Genomic DNA, 17,830 nt, shown 5'->3' with positions numbered 1-17,830 from the left:
CTTCAGAAATGCAAGGTGAAGTACCCTTTGCAACAGTGTCATTCAGACCCAGAAGGGTCACTGTGCAAAGGAAGAAAACATAAAAGGCCACATTTTTCTGTGCATTGTTTTCCTTGCAAAACGTGGGGGTGTAGAATCCCAGAAGCACCTGTGTGTCCAGTGGCTGCACCCCATCCTAGTGTGATCAAAGCTGAGGCAGTGTTGCCACGACCTGAGTTCAAGACCCATGCTGAGAAAAAAATTAACTCCCTGGCTTGCAATTCACACAGTTTATTCTTACAGGCTTTGGATTGTAACTCAGGCTCTGGGTAAATCTGCAGCAATGTGCATAAAGGGGAAGATCACCTTACATGAAAATAAAAAAGTCAGGTCTGTTCACTAGTCCTGAATTCACGACCCAGACCTGGAAATCATACTATTTCTATATATTGTTAAATTAGGATTTATACTTACCTATAGATGTTCAGTCCATACATGTTTGGTGGGGTTGTTCCTAGTATCTTCTGTTTTATTCATTTATGTACTCAATGTGTTTATTACATTGATGACAACCTATCACAGAACATCTAGATTTGTAGAAATGTTCTCTCTCATGCCTTACCCCCAGGATTCTCAGAGTAAAGGAAAAAAAGTTTCACACTCTCCTTCTTACTCCACGAACCACTTGTTGATAGTGCTGGTATCTGAACTCAGGGCAGAGCAAAACAAATTGGCCAATCAGTCAAGGTAATCATATGAACCTGTGAGCAACTAAGGAGTGTGGCCAATCCCAGAATATGACATTGATTCCAAGGGTGGTCCACTATAGTCAGAAATTCATAATTTAACAAAGGATCTATATTGACATATATGTTTGGTTAGCATCTTGGGTTCAGTGCAATTATTCTCCTTATTTTGTCTCTAATTCATGGAGGTATTGTGTATTTTAATAAGTATGGTGACTTCTATGACAGTGCTGACATGGATGAGAACCCATTACCAAGGTGACAGTGTTGTCCATGCATTCTCCATCATATTTGTGACCCAGGACTTTCACAGGGGAGGATAAAAGTCACAACGACTGGCTTCTGACATCAGTATGAATCTTTTGTCAGTGCTGGGATTTTTAGTTTCTGACATCAATATGAATCTTTTGTCAGTGCTGGGATTTTCAGCTCAGGTCTGGATAATTCTGTTGCACTGTGGAAGAAGGGGAAGCTCACCATCTTTGAAGAATAGAATATCAGGCCTGGTGCAGGGCCTGATTTGAAGCCCCAGCACTGGACAAAATAACAAGCCCACCTTTTTAAAACATAAGATTTTTCTTTACTTACAGGTGTGGTATGCATCTTGCATTCAGTGTAGTTATTCTTTCTATTTTGTGTCTTTTTCATGGATGTATTGTGTATTTTATTGCGTATGGGGTGACAGATATAACTGTGCTGACATGGATGACAACCTATTCCCATGGCTAAGAGTTACCAATATAGCATTCTCCATCCTCAATGAGACCCAGGACATTCACAGGACAGGAAAACCTGTGCCACCTTAGGCTTCTCACATCAGAATAAATAGTTTGGTAGTGCAGGAATTTGAACTCAAACCTAGCAGGCCCAATTGGTGAATGGGTCATGGTGAGCACACCAGGCTTTGAGCCACTAAGGAACTAGGCCATTCCTGGGACCTGAGATGGAGCTCTGGTGGGGGCCAATATAGTCATAAATTCATAATTAAATAGAGGATCTATATTTCCAAACATGGGTGGGTGGCATCTTGCGTTTGGTGTAGTCATTCTCTTTGTTTTGTGTCTTATTCATTGATGTATTGTGTATTTCCTTGAGTATAGGATGACAAATATAACTGTGGTGAACTGGATGACAACCTATTCCCATGAGTATAGAGTTGCATATACATTCTCCTTCCTAGCTGAGCCCCAGAACTTGCCCAGTACAGGAAAACAAGTGCAACGACTGGTTTCTTACATCAGGGTGAATTTTTGGCAGTGCTGGGACTCAAACTTTTGGCCTAGGAGGCCAAACTGCCCAATGGGTCCACGTGATCACACCAGACTGTGAGCCACTAAGGAGCTGGGCCGTTCCCAGGAACTGAGATCGAGCCCCAGGGAGGCCAAAATAGTCCTCAATGATCATTGAAACATGGGATGTATATTCACATCCATGTGTGGACTGCATCGTTCATTGAGTGTAGTTATTCTCTTTATTTTGTATGCTATTCATGGGTGTATTGTGTATTTTCTTGAGTATATGATGACAGGAATAACTGGGCTGACATGGATAACAACTTATTCCCATGGCCACAGGGTGGCTCAAGCATTGTCCATCCTAGCTGAGATCCAGGACATGCACAGAAAGAAAACAGGTGCAATGATTGACTTCTGACATCAAGATCAATATTTTGGCAGGGCAGGGAATCTGAACTCGGTGCCTAGCAGGACCAAGTGGTGAATTTGTCCACATGAGCACACCAGCCTTTGGAACCTGCGATTGAGCCCCCCTCCCAGGGGAGAGTGGTGAGCACAGCAGTCATCCATTCATAAGCTGAAGGTAGTATGCATGTATAGAGTAGGAGAGATGGTAACCTGTGGTGGAATCCAATCTGTGTGAATACAGATTCTTGGATCTTTACTGATGCCTCCATTTCATTACTGTGATGATTATTGTCATGCTTCATCAACTTCTTTACAAATAATCGATACTCCATGAGTCTTGCCTATCATTTCCTACTTGCATCATGCACAAACTACTCATTCAAGGATGAGATCAATCACATTCCATGACTCTTCCCAGGCCAGAAACTAGTACCTCAAGATCTCCCGCCATTCCCTCCGCATAGGGGGACTGAATTCAAGCCTCAGTCATAGAAAAGATTCTCTGTATATAATTTTTTGGGGGGCCACTTTTGGGCCTAAACTCTGGGCTTGGGCGCTGTCCCTCAGTTCATCATCTCAAGGTTAGTGCTCTATCACTTGAGCCACAGCGCCACTGCCGGGTTTTTTTTTTTCTGCTTATGTGGTGCTGAGGAATTGAGCCCAGGGTCTCATGCATGCAAGGCAGGAGCTCTAGCACTGAGCCACCTTCCCAGCCCTCCTTATGTATATTTCAGATAGTATTTATACTTCCTTACAGATGATCAGTCCATATTGTGTTTGGTGTGCTTATTTATTTTATTTCTTGTGTCATTCATTTATTTAGAATTTATTTTATTGACTCTGATGACACCTATAGCATTTATTACATTGTTTACATAAGATCTAGATGTCACATAAGATCTAGATGTTAGATGTGTTCTCAATTATGCCTGGCAGTGCCAGGATCTGAACTTAGTGCCTAGCAGGCCCAATTCATGATTGGGTGAGTTTGAGCATGGCAGCCTCTAGCCAATGAAGATGTCAAGTGGTTCCTAGGATCTGAGATCGACCCCCAGGTTTAGCCAAAACAGGGATACATGGATAGGCAGACGGAGGTATACAAATAAATATACATATTTGTAAAGAGTTCCATAGCCGTCTATGTATGATAGAATGACACCCACTATGTTCCTACCAACTCTTAGGTATTTATTAAACCGCAATTGAAGGAATATTGCTCTTTTCATGCTTAATAAACTATTAATTAAGCTCAATCAGCATTCTAGGATTATTGCATCCAACTTTACAGTAGACCGATGAATAAACTTCTCTTTCAATCAGTATTCCTATGCATAAGAATGAGTCTCTTGTGATCTCCTGTGATTGATGTCAGAACTACGATTTCACCCAGGGACTATGTTGACAGGTTGGCCTATGGCTTCATTGATAGCCTGCCAGCCACCAGCAATGGCAGGTCAGGTCCACTTTGCAGCTTTGTCATTCAGACCCAGGATGGTCACTGTTCAAAGAAAAAAAATCGTAAAACCCCAGCTCTCTGCAGCTCACCACTTTTTGTGCTTTCCAACGATTTTTTCTTCCTGAAAGCCCTCTTGGCCCAGGATCGGCTATGGGTCCAGATACTGTACCCCAGCTAAGGCATATCCAAGCTGAAGTAGAATTTCCACGACCTGGGTTCAAGCCCCATGCTTGGCCAAAATCAACATACATACATATATATATATATATATATATATATATATATATACACATGTATATATATACATATGTATATATATGTATAATTATTTAACTAATATTAAGTGAAGTAAGACAGGCCCAAAGAAGCATAGGTCCCAGGGTTTCCCTTATTTGCAATATCTAGTATAGGTATGAGTCAAGCGGAAAAGGTCAGATAATGTGATGTTAGGAAAATGAACCCTTAAATATGTATTTTAATGTTTTCGTTTCTTTCATGCATGTGTTTCTAACGCATTTATAAGATTATTTCTTTGTTGCTTTGTATGTCCCTCCCCCATAGTGTAACCCCCGCTTTCACTATATTTGATGTCAGTATAACATGTGGAGGAGATGGGGACAAACAAGTCGTTTAAGGATTCAGGTGGACCTGTTGCAACAATGAGAAGTACAAAATGTCATGTCAAAACCAGCTTTACAATGTCGGTGTGGGGGGGGAGGGGGTATAATTGGGTGGGGGGAGGGGGGTAAAATTGGGTGAGGGAGGGGGGAGGCTGGGAAGGGAAGTGAAGGGTAAACAAAGGAGGAGACTGCAATGCTTGGTAAGAAATGTATGCATTATCCTGCCCATGTAATTGTAGCCCCTCTGTACAGTATGTTCTCAAATAAAATAAAATACAATTAAAAAAAAAATAAAGCTCCCTAGTTTGGAATTTCTGCAAGTTTTAATTTAAAGCCTGGGATTTGAACTCAGGGTCTTGGTAAATCTGTAGAAATGTGAGCAAAGAGTTGCCATTACTTGAGTTCAAGCCTTGTGCCAACCAAAAATGAAAACCTAAGTCACTGACCTCAGCAGGGGGATGTAGTTGTGGAGATGGGAGGGAAGGGATGATAGGGGAAAAACACAGGAGGAGTAAACAATGCTCATTAGGAAATGTATTCATTACCTTGCTCCTGGAACTGTAACCCCTCTGTAGAACATTTTTACAATAAAAAACATACAAAAAAGGAGAAACAATGTAGTTCTCAGAGAAGCACTTTGGAAGTAAGGGCAGGATGTTTGAATAGCTGTACAAAACTCTACACTATTTTTTAATGCTCAGTATGGAACTGAATAATCATAACTGCTTCCATTAAAAAAATTAAGTCACTGTCTTGGAACTGGGGCCAGTATTTCTGTCATTGCTAGTTTTTGAGCTCACCATCCAGGTAACTCTTTTGTACCATGGGTGAATGTGAAGCTCATTGTCCTTGAGGAAAACAAATTCAGGATAGAGTTCCCAGGGCCTGAATGATGGCCCTGCAATGGAATAAATATTTCTATACATGTGTAATACATGATATATACTTATATATGTATGTTAATTTCAGATTATAATTTTATTATTGATTTTGTATTGTATTTTTCTTTGATTCATTTATTGATTGTTGTATTTAGTATTATTATACACATTATATTTTGCACATCTATTATAAAATTATACACAAAAATTTAGGACATTGACTCATTTTTCATTAACATTATATTAAGTGTTGAAACATGATATATAATTAAATGGAAACATTTGTCACAGTCTTCACATGTTTAGAGTCTCTCCCAAGTATGAGATTTGAGTTCACTCACCAAGACTGGGCAAAAAAATTTGATCCTGGTGAGACATATTCTTCTCGGACTCAGAGGAGGGCCGAGGTTATAGGTAAGAGGTAGGGTAGAGGGCAGTGCTGGTGGCTCACCCCTGTAAGCTACTCAGGAGGAAGGATCCTAATTGCAAGCGGAAAAGTCAATTTAAGAAACTTTTCTCCAATTAAACACCCAAAAAGCCAGAAGAAGAGCTGTTGTTCAAGTAGTACAGTGCTAGCCTGGAGCACAAAACCTCAGGGATAGGATAGCATCCAGGCCCTGAATTAAAACCCCAGGATTGGCACACACACACACACACACACACACACACACACACACACACACACACACACACACACACACACATACACCAATATAGAGCATTTGCCAGTCAGCCTGCACAAATTCCATGTCTAGCAACTCAATATTAAAAAAAAAAAGATGGAGAAGGGAAGGAAAGACTTTCTCCAGGATGTGATATACCCAGTGCCAAAATTTCACAGTATTTCTAATATGTGGGTACAGGACAGAGAGCCTCAGGCAGAAAGTATAGCATGGGCAAAGGTCCTGAGGTGTGCTGTAGCACAGGTGGTGTGAATGGTATGAAGGTGTTATGGCTTCAGAAAAGTCTGGCAGGATATTCAAGTCTGGGTCAAAGTTGACTTGAGTCACAGGGCAGAGGGTGGGGTCCCAGAATAGCGCACTGGGGGACGATTAGCTTTTCTTTTCACCAAGGACCCAAAGCCATTTCCTGTGGCTGGAAACCTGTTTTCACAACTCCTGACCCTCAGGCCTCCTTTGAATGGAGGAGTCAGGGCAAACACAGGGAAAAACTCCTGCTTTAGAAAAGCTTCTAGCCCAATTCCACCAGTCGCTCAACCCCTGTAAATCCTAGCTACTCAGGAGACTGAGATATAGATCGAGGGTCAAGCGAGCTCAGGAGAGGACGTTAATGAGACACTTCTTGGCAATTAACTACCAAAATCTAGAAATGGAGCTGTGGCACAAATGGTAAAGTGGTAACCTTGAAGGAAAAATTTTAGAGACCAAAGCCCAGACCCTGAGTTCAAGCCCCAAAACTAGCACAGGAAAATTAAAGAAAAGATTTCAGGGGCTCCTAGTCCACTGTGGTGTAAGGCCAGATCATCCAGGCACAGGTGGCTCACACCTGTCCTCCTAGCTCCTCAGGAGGCTGAGATGTGAGGATCACGTTTCAAATCCAGCCCAGGCAGGAAAGTCTGGGAGATTCCACTATGCTCAGATAGAATACAGAGTATTATGTTGATCCTCTTGTATTTGCTTAAATTCCATGTTTGAACTAAGAAATTATCTATTTTAGAAAAAGTTAGGGGGGTTGCAAGAGGAAGACCCTACTGGTGTGAATACCTTTAATTCTAGCTACTCAGGAGGCTCAGATCTGTGTATTCAAGTTCAAAGCCAGCCCAGGGATTCTCTTCTGGGGTTGCTCAGCACCACACCCTGCTTCAGGTCTAGGGTTGTTCACCACCTTTGCCACCATGGGCTGCTTATGCAAACCAGTATGGAGAGGTGCCACACCCACTACCTTTCCAGAGTTGTTTGCTGCCACTCTTGATCCCACTGCTGTTGCCACAGCTGTTGCCACTACCCCAGCTGCTGCCACTGCCCCAGGATCAGTTGGGCCACTTATGCAAGCCAGGCACCCCACTACAAGTCAGGTGTTAACCACTGCTGTTGTCTCAGGTTAGGCTGGGCCACTTATGCAGGCCAGTATGGAGAGTCACAAACTACCACAGGTCTGGACTTGTTCACTGTAGCTGTCCCCACCTCAGCCTCCGCTGCCGCCCCAGGCTGGTCTGGGCAAGTTCCAAGAGGCATTGTGCCCCAATTCTGGGTGTTTTGCCAGCACTGCCAGCTGCTGCTGCTGTTCCAGGTTAGGCTAGGCTATTTACACCAGCAGGACAGAGGTGCCACCCTGAAAGACTAGGGTCATTTGCCACTGTTGACAGCTGCTACTGCTCCTGACTGGGATGGGCTACTTGTACCAGCCAGGCAGAGGCGCTGTACCAGGGAGGGTGAGGGGAGTCTTTGTTCCAGCTCTGCCTTCTGAGATTTCTGTTTGTATATTCTGGGTTGGCCCAGCTCTTGGGAGTCTCCTGGGAGACTTGGGATGCTTGTGGGTGTGTGGTCCTCATAGGGTCCAGTCCCGGGGCACTTAAGCAACTTGGCACAAAACCCCATCACTTAAGCTGCGCAACATGGAGCGCCATCACCAACAAAGGGTGGGGGAAGGGTCTTCCCACTTTACTGTCTCTGTAGGTTTTTCCCTTTTCTTTTTGCACTTCCTTTATCTCTCTGAGTAATTGCCTTTTTTGTGGGTCACTTGGAGAAACAGAGCATTGAAATCCAAACTCAGTATTTGGTTGGAGAGAGCTGTGGTGTTTCCCTGCTGTTCCATCACTTTCTTGGTCCCTCCCCTTCAGTTGGACTTTTTCTTATCCAGCCGTTGGGCCTTAGTTACTAAAGGAGAGGTACATAAAAGAATACGTTGTAAAACCTGCAGTTTGTATTTAGACATTTCTGTTAATATAGCCTTCCTAATTTTAGGAACCCAAGGGGGTGTTCTACACTAAAGTATTTCAAGGGATTGAATCCATTAACATAAGGGCTACATCTTCCTCAAAGGAGAGTGAAGTGGAGGAGGCTTACCTAGACATTGCGTTTCTGTACTTTAATTTAGTTAAAGTTTTCTTTAAGGTCATATTCATTCTTTTTAGTGCTTAAACTCTGAGGCTTATAAATGGAATGTAACTGCCAATTTATTCCTAGGGCATTAGTTAATAATTGAGAACTTGGGCCTGATATTTTCCTTTTCACTTTTCTTGGCCTCATCTTCTATGACACAGCACTTCCCCATCTTCTCTGCTAACTACCCTTTCCTTCTTTCTCTTTTGCTTTGAATTTCTGGTGACACACTTCAAAGCTAATAATTGACATGTACTTCAGCCAAATACATTCTTATATGAGGTTCAGCTCCTTTTGCATGGCAATGATTTCTTAATGCAGCATAAGGATCTCTTCTTGGCCTCACTTGTGGTTAGCAAGGATGGCAAAATTGCTGTCCTGTGCTTCTGTTTGCCTCTGACCTGTGGTCCCCTAATTTGCCTCATGCTCACCCAGGCTAATGTACTTGAATTTCATTTGATTTTGAGTGTTTTCTAGGTTCCTTTTGAGGATTTTCTTCTCATTTTTGACTCTCACAAGTTCCTAATTTATATCTTCAAATCTTTTCTTCATGTCAAATAATTCTCTCTGTTTTCTCCAATGTGCTTTTAATCTCTTGGTGGGTTTTGACTGGCACATATTGGAGACACAGTCTTTTATAAGACTATGTTTTGAGATAGAAGGGTGGAATTTTTTCTTTGCCATATTTCTGAAGTTCAGAGGGCTGCTTTTTATTTATTTATTTATTTTGTCGGTCGTGGGGCTTGAACTCTGGGCCTGGGCGCTGTCCCTCAGCTCTTCAGCTCAAGGCGAGCGCTCTACCACTTGAGCTACAGCACCACTTCTGGTTTTCTGGTGGTTTATTGGAGATAGGAGTCTCACGGTCTCTCCTTCCCAGGCTGGCTTTGAACCGTGATCCTCAGATCTCAGCCTCCTGAGTAGCTAGGATTACAGGCGTGAGCCACCAGTGCCCGGCGAGGGCTGTTTTTAAATTGAACATAGTTGGAATTCAGAGCCCCAAGCTCCTTTGCATGTTTCTCCAGAGATATGAAGACATTTTCCAGGTGGTTAATGTGATTAATTAACCTGTCATTTTCTATCTTTCTCCTCCTTGGACATTCCTTTTCCCAATGTCCATTTTGTTTGCAATAAGCACACTGATGTATTCTTAGAGGTTCCCTATTGCCATTTGGAAATGAATTGTACTGTCTTTGCCAAGAGTTTCTTGATCCCTATTCTGGTGCTCCTACCAAAACTCAAACCCTCTTCTTAGACTCTTTTTCCCGGGTATCTCTGTTAACAAACACCCTCTGGGCGACTACTTCCAAATTAGAATAAACTTTTTCCCTCAAAACCTTCTGACTTTTGAAGTTTTATTCTAATATTTGGGGCTGTCTGGGTAACAAATGCCATATTTAGGGCTCTTTCATTCTCCAGGGCTTCAAGATCTATAGGCCTATATGTCCTATAGGCTTCTGGGAGAAGTTTCAGAAAAGCATTAGGGTACTCACTGGGGAACTGTACCATCTCACCCACCTTAGATTGATGATTTGGCTTTTTAGCCACTGCGGTATCCCTGCTAACAGAACCTGGTAATTATAGGTAAGCACCTCCATACCTCAATTGCTGTTAGTCTAAGCTTGGGTAAGTCTATGGAAAGACTTTCTGTATCAATAGTGGGGCTACTCTCTGGTCGAAGGACCACCTTCAAGTCACCAAGAAGGATTCACTCCCTTTTCTACCAGGTGAAAAGTGCATGTAAAATTTGCTGACACTCATCCCAGATGTGCTTGTGTGTGAAAATTACTGCCTCTAATGAAGTAATGAACCCCTTTTTTTCTGAAAAGGATGGATTTTGCTGTTTCTAGTTATATAGGTCACTAGTTGTAAAGGGAACATATACTAGAAATAGGGCTTGCCCACCATCTCCTCCATGTTCCTTTCTCAAAGGTAATAAGGGTAACATACCACATTGTACCACCTCAGACTAGTACAAGTAACCACTTTTGGTATGGGAAGACTTAACATTAGAGGTGCTGATGGCAAAGAATAGGAGAGAGAGTACATCAGTGCATCTTCCTCTGAGGAATTCTGTAAGCCTGGGGGAGAATATTTTTTTGGATATGACAACCTAAGGCCTTGTTCTCCCATTCTGAGAAAAGAAGTAAACAGGTGTATGCAGGACACAGATAGAACTATCCGCATACATACAAAGAAAGACCAAGAGCCACAGACACTTAACCAATATGTGTCATACCTCTCAATGTTGACCTCTACAAGAGGTCCCAGATGACAGAGAGAATGTCCCAGATTGTGTCTTGAGGAGGCCACAGATGACCTCTGGATGATTTCACATATGTCCTCCCTAGTAGGCCCTAGATGACCTCTCATGGAGGTTCCAAATTGATTCCCAAGGAAGTGTCAGATAATCTCCAAAGGAGTTTCCAGATGTCTTTTCAATGAGGCTGACATTACCTCTCAAGTAGCTCCCAGATGGCCACTCAAATGAGGCCACATATGAACTCCAGAGGAAGTTCCAAATAACCCTCTTGAGAAAGCAACAGATGACCTCCAGGGAAGGTCCTATATAGCTTCTCAAGGAAGTCCCAGATGATGTCCAAAGACGGTTATAGATTTCTCATCATGGTAGCCTGAGATGACCTCCCAAAGAAGCTCCAGATGACCTCAGGAGGTGGTCCTAGATTGCCTCTTAAGAAAGCCCCAATGACTACTTTTGAAGAGGTCTCAGGTGGCCTCCTGAGGAAGCTCCAGATGACTTCTGGAGAAAGTCCAAGATGGCCCCTGGAGAAGGCCCCAGATGACCTCCAGCATAGGTCTCAGATGGCTTCTCAAGGAAGTTGCAGATATACTATTGATGAGGTTCCAGATGGCTTCCCATGGAAGCCCTACATTATCTCTCAAGTAAGTTCCAGATGGCGTCCCAAGGAAGCCACTAATTGCTTCCAGAGGGGTCCTAAACAAGCTGGCAAGCTTGCCAACATGCACCTCTAGAGGTACATAAATGTCTTTTGTCCATGTTGGACCTCCGGAGACAAACACTCGAGGTAGACTCTCAACCCTGAAGGCTGACACTCACACCTATGGGGATTTTTCCATGGAGTCTTCAAAAATTAAGACCTCTGTAGTTCAAGAAAATCCATTGAGACACGTTTTATATAATAAATGTTCTCCAAACCAGCAACCCCCAAAATTATGATATCCAAAGTTCCAAACATTAAAGGGACAGCCTCTTTTCTTCTTCTCTTTATCTCTCCTTTGCTACAGACCTATACTTCGTTCGAGGTCTTTTCCTTTTTCCCTTCTACCAGTTCCTTCTTCTCTTTAGGGCTCTCCACTCTCCACAGACCTGAACTGCTTTGCAGGGCTCGTCAGTTGCCATCCTTTTCACCTTCTACCCTCTCTCAACTTCCTCTCCACCCAGGTCTTTCCCCTTATGCTATCACACCAGTTCTTTCCTTCCAGGACTTTTTCCTTTTTCTCTCACCTATTGCCCTGAACAAGCAGCCTTTGTAAAGTCTGTACCCCTTCTCCACTCCAACTGCCTGTTTTCGACTATCACAACCCAAACTGCCCACAACCCAATCACTTCTTAACAGCTCAACACATGGTGATTAATGCACCAGTCCCTCCCACAGGATGTCTCACCTTCTTTGGTGGCATTCTTTGTCCTCCCCAGCTGGCCAGGAGATGGGCCCATGCTGATTATCAGACCCTATAGATTATCGGGCACTGCTAATTATTACAGTATCCTCCATGTGAACTAGTAGCAATTGGAATTGGAAATTTGATTGTGGTATTACAAACTCGTTGTGACATCACAAACCCATTTTGACATCATCACCGCCACGACATCACAAAGCCATTGTGACAACATTGTCATTGTTACATGATGATTCTATTGTTACATCTCAAATCTATTATGACCTCTTAGCTCCTTTGAAAATCACATACCCTTTTCAACATCACAGTCCCTTTGTGTATCCATATCCTTGTTGTTAAGTAATGACAATTGAGATCAGACATGCCATTATAACATCAAAAAGTGTTTGTGACATCCTCAACAGTGTGACATCACATTTTCATTATGAGAGCATCAGCTCATTGTGACATCACCAAACTCAATGACAGAATCGCATTATGACAACAATTCTCATTGTGACATCATAGATACATTGTGAATGCCTATTCTGTGATTTCATTGTATTTCAAATGTGGCATGAGAGTTGATATCAGAAACGCAATTTTGTGCCTACAAACCATTTTGACATCATAATCACTTTGTGACATCACAGTACCATTGTGATATCACTAACACAATGTGACATCACAAAGCTCTCCTGTCCTCATAACTTTTGTGATATGCTGACATTGTGATATCTTAGACCTTTTTGCCCTCATAATTTGTTATCAACCTCATATTTCATGTATGACTTGAGATAACAGAAATCAACTGTGACATCATGACCATTGTGACATCACACTGACAGATGTCATGATCATCTTGTCACATTGTGACATTACAAAAGGTTTTGATGTCACAATTAATTGGTGATGCCATACGGTAAGGGGTCTATGATGTCACAATTGATTAGTGATATCCAAATGGCATAACGGATCTCATTTGTCATGAAATCACAGAGAATATGAGTTCAAAACAGACTGTGGTATCTCCAAAGTCATGTGTTTTCACAAACTTTATGAAGTCAGAGGAGGATTGTGATGTCACTGTGTGACACAATGTTTATGATGTCTGTCAGTGTGATGTCACAATGGTCATGATGCCACAGTGGATTTCTTATAGCATATATCATAACTGCAATATTATAAGGTTGAAAACAGATTACGAGCTCATAAAGGGCCTAAGACATCACAATTGCTCTACATCACAAGACTTATGAGGACAGGGCAGGTTTGTGATATCACAGTGTGTTAGTGATATCACCATGGCACTGTGATGTCACAAAGTGATTGTGATGCCATATATTTATAAGATCACAATATATTTCTGACATCAACCCACATGCCACATTTGAAATAGAATGAAATAAGAGAATAGGCATTTACAATGTGACTATGACATCAAAATGACAATAAATGTCATAATGCTATGAGGTCATTGTAAATTGGTGATGTTGCAAGGAGGTAATTGTGTAATAATGAATATGTGTTGTCCCACTGGTGATGGGGTCACAAAGGTTTGTGATGTTACAATGGCATATATGAATTCAATTGTCAAGTATTCACAATGAAGATATGGGTACACAAAGGGACTATGATGTCACATATGCCATGTGTGTTTTCAAAGGTACATAGGGGTCATGATAGCTTTATTATACACAGTTTTGATGAGGTAACAATGGGCTTTTGATGTCATAATGATTTGTAATATCTAAACACAAGTTCATTTTCAATTGTTACTATTTCACAATGTGCATACAAGTTTACAGAATGAGTTGGAAGTACTAATGGACATGAATTTTTAAAAATGTTAGGAGGTCATTTTAGGTTTGTGAATGAACAATGGGAGAGTGATATCACCATGACAATGTCAACTCATTACATCATGTCAAAATATTGTTTTGGTGTCACTATTAGTTGATGATTCCACATTGGTTGTGAGGTCACAAAATATTGGTGATGTGTTGGGCATGTCACAATGACATTATGTTTCTCAATTGTCCTAACTTACAATGAGTATATGAGTTCCCAAAGGGACTGTGGTTTCTCTAAAAGTATGTGTTGTCACACATATATTGAAATCCTAAAAGTTTTGTGATGTCAGAATTTGACAAAATGGATATGACATCTGGCAGTATGATGCCAACATGGTCATGATGTCACTGGGAATTTGTGATATCAAATGTCATATATGAAAACTAATGAGGTCAACAACAGATTATGAGGACAATAAGGCCTAAGGTATCAGACTTGCAGCATGTCACAAAAGTTATCATGAGAGGATAGGTTTGTGATATCACGGTGGTTTAGTAATATCACAATGGCAACATGATATACAAAGGGATTGTGATCTCACAATGATTATGAGTTCCTGATTTTTTATGATATCTACCTACATGCCACAATTGAAATAGAATGAAATCACGGAAAAGGCATTCATAATGTGTCTATGATATCACCATGACAATGTGAAGTTATAATTCTATCATTATAGTTTTGTGATTTCTCAATGAGTAGATGGTATAAAAATGATAATGTGATGTCACAATTATGATGATCTCACAAACTGTTTTGGATGTCAAAATGTCATGTCTGATTCTCAATTGTCAATATTTCACAGTGGGGCTTTGGGTACACAAAGGGACTCTGATATCACAAAGCTATGTATTTTTCAAATGTTATAAGACCTTATAATAGATTTGAAATGTCACAATGTGATCTTGGTATCAAAAACAACAATGTGAAGTCACAATGGGTTTGTGATGTCACAGTGGTGATGAGGTCACAATGGGTCAGTTATGTCACGAGTTTGTAATATCACAATTATTTGTCCAATTTCAATTGCTACTAGTTGACCATGAGGACACTGTAATAACCAGCAGTGCCCCTATAATCCATGGGAACAGATAGTCATCATGGCCTCCTAATCTGGACCAATTGAAAGCGGGGGTGCATGACACTGGAGGGGGCAGGACATGCTGCTGAAGGAGATAGGATGTCAAGTCCCACATGGTGAGCTGCCAAGAAGTGATTGGGCATGGACATTTGGTAAGTGATAATTGAAAACTGGAAGGCAAGAAATTATTGCAGTTGGCGAAGGGTACTGCCTATATATAAGCTGCATTTTCAGAGCAAGAGAAGGGGAGAGAAAAAGGTTAAAGGCCTGGATGGAAAGAAGTGCTGAGACTGCTGGAGGGCAAAGACCTGGGAGGAGAGGAAATTGAGAGAGAGAAGGAGGTGAAGGATGGCAACTGGCCACCTGAACAAGGCAGGGCAGGCCTGTCAAGAGCAGAGTAGCCTGAAGCGAAGAATGGAATGCTGGAAGGAAAAAATGAAAAGAGCTGAAAGTTAGGACAGATCTGTAGAGAAGGAGAATGAAGAGATAGGAAAAAAGCCTTGTCCTTTGAAGTGTGGAGCTTTGGAGATCATTATTTTGGCAGTTGGTTGTTTGCAGACCAGTTAACAAATGGCTGAACTGCTCTTTGGAGGTCTGAAGGTTCATGGTTGAGACTGAATTTAGCTCTCCGCATCTAGCCCGGCCAAGGTAGTCGCTTCTTACAAAACTTATGAGGACAAGACAGGTTTGTGATGTTACATTGCATTAATGATATCACAATATAAATATGAGGTCAAAAAAGGATTGTAATGTCACAATGATGGTGTGGTCACAATGGGTTTCTGAAATAAACCTATATCCCACATTTGTGATAGAATGAAATCACAGAATAGGCAATTGCATTGTCTCTAGGACCTCACAATGAAAATGTGATGTCATAATGCCATGATGTCATTGTCATCTTGGAATATAACAATGGGCTGATGGTATTATAACAACAATGTGAGCTCACTCTGGAGGTGATGTCACAATGCATTTGTAATGGTAATTTGGCATGTCTGATGTCAGTTGTCTTTGTTCATAATGACATGGTTACCCAAAGGGACCATGATATCACAAACACCATGTGCTTTTTCAAAGGTGCTAAGCGGTCACAACAGTTTTGGGATGTCACACGGTGATCATGATATCACTGTGGCAATATGATGTCACAACGGGTTTGTGATGTCAAGTGATAATAAGGTCACACTTGGATAGTGATGTCACAATGAATGTGTAATATCACCATTACATGTCCAATTTCATTCTACTAGGTCACAATGAAGATACGAGTTCAGGTAAGGATCTAGAAGTCAGAAAGGCCATGAATTTTGTAAAATATTATGAGGACATAATAGGCTGGTGAAAATGCAATGAGATAGAGATATCCCATTGGCAATGTGATGCTACCATTACATGAGATAGTATGGTTTTGAAGTTACAAATGGTGATGCCATACACGTGATGAGGTCACATAGGTTTGTGATTTGACAATGGGTTGGTGATGTCACAATCTCATGCCAGATCTCTAATTGTCAATGACTATATAAGTTCACAATGGATAATCATGTATCCAAAGGCATATGTTGGCACAAGTGTAATGAGTCTTAACATGTTTGTGTTGTCTCATGTGACTCAGTGTCAAGAAATCTGGCAGTGTGATGTCACAGTGGTCATGATATCACAGTGGATTTTTGATATCACATATCATGCCTGAAGTATTATGAGTTAAACAACTTATGAACTCAGGGAGGCCAAAGAGATCACACTGGCAGCATGTCAAAAAAATTATGTGGATAAGACTGTTTTGTGATGTCACAGTGCATTAGTGATACAATAATGGCAACGTGGTGTCATCAAGGTATGGTGATATTATAATGCTTATGTGGTCACAATGTATTTCTGATATCAACCCACCAGCAATATTTGAAATAGAATGAGATCACACAATAGGCATTCCAATGTATCTGTGACATCACAATTACATGTGATTTGATGTCATTGTTGTTTTATGATGTCATGATGGGCTGATGTTATCATAATGACAATGTGATGTTACACTGGTGATTATGTCACAAAGGTTTTGCGATGTTAATTGGCATGCCTGATCTCAATTGTCATTAGCTCAACATGAGGATAGGAGTATACAAAAGGCCTGTCATGTCACAAAGGACATGCTTTCTTTCAAAGCTTCTGAAGTCATAATAGTTTTGGGATTTCACAATGTGATCATGTTGGTACAATGGCAACGTGATAACACAAAGAGTTTGTGATGTCTCCGAGGTGATGAGGTCACAAAGAGTTAAAGATGTCTCATCAAGTTTGTAATATAACAGTGACATAGACAATTTCAATTTCTTCTAATTCACTATGAGGATACTAAAATAACCAGTGGGGCCAGAATTATCTGTGGGAGCTGATATTCATTGTAAATTCTTGGCTTGGCCCACCGGAGAGTGTGGGGAATGCTGCCAAAGGGGGAGGTGTCAAGCCTCACACGGTGAGCTGTCAAGAAGTGATTGAGCATTGGGCAGTTTTGGAAGTGATGGCTGAAATCTGTTAGTATTGAGATCCGTTGGAGGGAGGAGGGGTACAACCTATATATATGTTGCATTTTCAGGGCATTGTAAGGGGAGATAAAAATGGGAGTTACCTGGATGGAAGAAAGTTGTCAGACAGCAGGAAAGGAAAAACCTGAGAAGGGGGGAAGCTGAGGGAGAGCAGAAGGTTGGCAATTGGTCACTGGGGCAGAGTAGGGCAGGCCTGAGGAGAGTGGAGAGGCCTAAAGAGAAGAAGGAAGTGGTGGAAGGGAAAAAGGGAAAGATGAGGAAGGAATGACACGTCTGTAGAGAAGGAGGGAAGAATGGAAAAGAAAAAAGCCTTGTCCAAT

Source organism: Dipodomys merriami, unplaced genomic scaffold (genome assembly GCF_024711535.1).
Source record: "Dipodomys merriami isolate MVZ:Mamm:240054 unplaced genomic scaffold, mDipMer1.0.p SCAF_1046, whole genome shotgun sequence".
Taxonomy (NCBI): Eukaryota; Metazoa; Chordata; class Mammalia; order Rodentia; family Heteromyidae; genus Dipodomys; species Dipodomys merriami.
Note: the sequence above shows the minus strand (reverse complement) of the source record.